General features: G+C 39.2%; 1 non-coding gene across 1 annotated transcript; it reads left to right on the forward strand.

Annotated features, from left to right (window-relative positions):
* The first annotated feature begins 209 nt into the window (after positions 1-209).
* LOC145033201 (small nucleolar RNA R71) lies at positions 210-316 on the forward strand. The gene has a single exon (XR_013677437.1). It is a non-coding gene; the product is annotated as a small nucleolar RNA R71 (small nucleolar RNA).
* The last annotated feature ends 3694 nt before the right edge of the window (positions 317-4010 follow it).

Raw genomic sequence — 4010 nt, forward strand, 5'->3', positions numbered from 1 at the left:
CGGATAAATCTTCAGTAGCAGCATAAGCGGCTCCCCTCATGACATCATGCCTAGGGTTGTGGTATTCTCTAGAGTGTTTAGAGAATTCTTCAATCAATTCTTTAATCATCGGGGGTGGCTTCTTTGTAAGTGGGCCTTGCGAGTCTAGCAACTGCCGGGTTGTGACATTGACTCCATCATAGAAGATGGAAACTTCTTGCTGGCTGTTTAGATCATAGTGTGGGCAGTTTCTTAGCAGACTTTTGTATCTCTCCCATGCTTCATATAGCGACTCTCCAGCTTGTTGTTCAAAGTTTGCAATGGCCTTCTTCAGTTTGGCTATCTTGGACGGTGGGCAAAAGTGATCAATGAATTCTTCCTTCATCTTGGCCCAAGTAGTGACTGATCCGGGGGGAAGTGACTTGAGCTAGTCTTTAGCAGCACCCTTGAAGGTTACCAGAAGCATACGAAGTAGTTGAGTTTCTCGGGTTACGTTTGGAATATTGAAGTAATTAGCTACATCATTGACTTCATCCAAATGTTTGTAGGCATCTTCATGATCTTTCCCATAGAAAGGTATTTCCTTGAGTGAAGCTAGGATATGACCTTTTAGCTCGAAGGTAGCAGTCGCGGGAATTACGGGTTGCACAAGTCCCGGGCCATTGTCGTCGCGCATCCTCTTCTTCCATTCTCCCATGGGGATTTCATCAATGTTAGCCATTGTGAACGCTAACTCTTCCTCCGACTCGGTTTCTTGCTCGTACGTTGCCTCCTCTTCTTCCTCGGTCTCGTACCCGATATTTTCTTGAATTGGCTCCTCAATTATCAAAGAAGCGCTAGAAGCTCCTGATTTACTGCTCTTCTTTTTCCCAAAAACGGTCTTCAAGTTGGACAATGGTGATTTCTTTGGTGTGCTTGAACTCTCCATGTCCTTTCCTTTGTTTCTTTTCAATGCGGATTCGGGGTCTTCAAACGGGGGTACCAGTGGTGTGTTTGATCCTCTGGTCATGAAAGTCCTGAAATCAATAGAATAAAAAGCATAAAAAGAACAAAAAGATTGTAAAAAAAAGAAAATCTACTGCTGACTAAACTGCTACTCGCCGAGTAGGTGCGATTGCACTCGGCGAGTATCAGTGGTATTTCAAAAAAAATTCTAAATTTTAAACTAAACTAAAACAGATACTAAAACCTAATTACTAATTACTAAATTGCAATAAATGAACTTTATGCAAGTAAACTCACACAAAGGATCGAAAAAATTAGGAATTAGCTTAATTATTTGGCGCCGTTCCCCGGCAACGGAGCCTAAAACTTGATGTGTGTAAAACCAACTAGTTTTATCCCTACTTTTAATTAATAAATTGAGCACACAAAGGCAGTGAACCTGTCTTTTAGTGGTATAGATTGATCAGTAAGGTATCGAACTCAGGGAACGGAAAATTAAACTAATAACTAATTTTAACTAAAACAAATAATAAAAGTAAAGGGTTTTTCTCTAGTTTTGCAAGACTAGAAACTTAGACACACTAAATTAACTAATTAACTAAAGCAACAACTATTCAACAAATTTGATAAAGATGTTTCCATTTAGGTTCAACCAATTCACTCCTATGGTTATTTAAGTTTATGGTAGATTAATTGCTATTGGTTACCAATTATAATAGTTAGGTTCATGTTCATTACTCCTAACCCTTAAACAATTAACTAATTTAAGCGTTGATCAAGTGTTTAAACTAATTAATTCCCTAGATTAATTATTTGGATTAAATAAGATTTGTAATGGTCAATTAAGTTATTAATTCAATTAACCTCTTGTTGATGGTTTCTCAAACAAGCTCACACATTAATCTTCCTATTTTCTTATTAATCTTAGTTTCATAATCATTACTTCTAAGCATATGGTTTAGTATTCACATAGACATATGAGGTTAACAATTAAGAGATGTTCATGCAACCTAATTGCCTTCCAATTAACAGAAAATAGTAGTGATTAATACATAAGGTTCTTTAACAAACTTAATTTAATAAATCACCAATAGACAATTAAGCAAAAATCAATAATCAAACCATAGGAGTTCTTTGGTATTCCCCAAACAGAAACAAAAACGAATTTAGCTCATAATTGCAGTAGAAACAAACATAAAAACAAAGTTTACTAAAGCAAACATATTCAATTCCTAAGTCTAACGGGTAGAATTAACCTAATTGCTTGAATTCTTCCAAAGATTGAAGCTTAGGGTTCCTTAGCGTCTTCTGGGGCTCTTAGTCGCAGCTAAACCTTCAAAAATCGCCAGGAGTGTGTTCCCATTAGATAAGGATTCGTCTTTTATAGATATCCCAAAACAGGGTGTACTCGGCGAGTAGCAGAACCAACTCGCCGAGCAGGTCCATACTTATCTGTCTTGAATCAGCAGTCGTATTTATCTTCTGGAACATCCTCGTGTACTCGCCGAGTAGGGTCGATCTACTCGCCGAGTAGATCACCTTTTTTCACTCTTTGATCTTCAATTGCTTCGCTTTTCTCCCTTTTACTTCCAAGCATATCTTTTGGACTGAAAACAAAATTCACAACATTTTAAGTACCTTTTGTCCACATTATTCACATAATTAATCAAAAATAACTAAGAATATATGCTAAATAATTAACTAATTATGCACATATCACAGAGTTATGCAGACAGGAAACGATCTGAGCTAGAGTTCCAGGTTGGAGATTTTGTACTCCTGAAGCTATCCCCTTAGAAGGGGGTGATCCGATTTAGGAAGCGGGGCAAGTTGGGGCCCCGATACATTGTCCCTTTCAGAGTAACCACCAGAGTAGGTAAGGTAGCATACCAGTTAGATTTGCCTACACAGCTGAGTCAGATTCATAACACCTTCCACGTGTCCATGTTGAGGAAGTCTGTAGCCGATAAGACGGCAGTGGTACCCCTAGAGGACATTCAGGTGGATGCGAGCCTGAGTTACATTGAGAGGACAATTTCGATTTTGGATCGAAAGGTGAAGTTTATGAGAAACAAAGAGGTGCCCTGGTTCAAGTCCATTGGCAACATCAGAGAGGGTCCGAGTTGACTTGGGAGCCGGAGTCGGAGATGCAGGAGTAGTATCTAGAGTTATTTGCAGAGCATGACTTCGTGGGTGAAGTCTGATTCTAGTGGGGGAGAATTGTAACATCCCAAGTCCAGGGATACCTTCTAAACCTTGATCTTATTTGAATTGTTCCATTTTGGCCTTATTAGAGAAAAGGTGGTAAATGAGTATGTGGGGCGTACTAGAGTGTACCCTCAGCATACTCAAATGTGTGCATATGACGCGAAAGCACCTAGTATGCTGGGCGTACTAGAGGGTACGCTAGGTGTAGTAGGCCCAGATTGTTAACCTTCATTGTTGGTGAGTCCCCTATATAAAGGATATGATGGCCTCATTCCTGGCCACCATTCCCAAACACCAAACCCTCCTAAACCTAATTCTTTATTCTTATAGCTTCTGCGTGCATTTAAGAGCTTATGAGTGTATTCTTGTGTTCTTGAAGTGGATAAGGAGTCTTGAAGAAGAAGGAGTGGGATTCCAGGCTTTGGATCTGAGCTTGGATGAGGGTGGAGCTTCATTCTGAGGTATAAAGCTCAAATCTTTCTCACTCTTTTGATTTGTGTATATACATAGTCTATTTTAGGTTTTGTCCTAAAAGATGGAGACTTTATGAGATAATGAGCTCCAGAGACCATGACCAACCCCTTTTAGTGTATTTTATGGAGTAATGTCATAAAAATCCAATATTGGACGTTAGAAACAAGCCATGCATGAGATATGAGCTTTATGAGAAAAGACGATGAGTGTTTTGGGTGTTTTCGACTAGATCAACCATGCAAAGGCTTAAAGTCACTGAATTTATGGATTAAGAGACATTAGAGAGTCTAGATCTACGACATGAGCCAAGGTCTTAACTGACTAAGACCAAATATGTGAGGAGGGTGAAACTGGGACTTTACGTTGGGCGTAATCCAACTACATGTAGTGTAGGGGTCGAGCAT

Source organism: Lactuca saligna, chromosome 2 (genome assembly GCF_052625555.1).
Source record: "Lactuca saligna cultivar CGN05327 chromosome 2, ASM5262555v1, whole genome shotgun sequence".
NCBI lineage: Eukaryota > Viridiplantae > Streptophyta > Magnoliopsida > Asterales > Asteraceae > Lactuca > Lactuca saligna.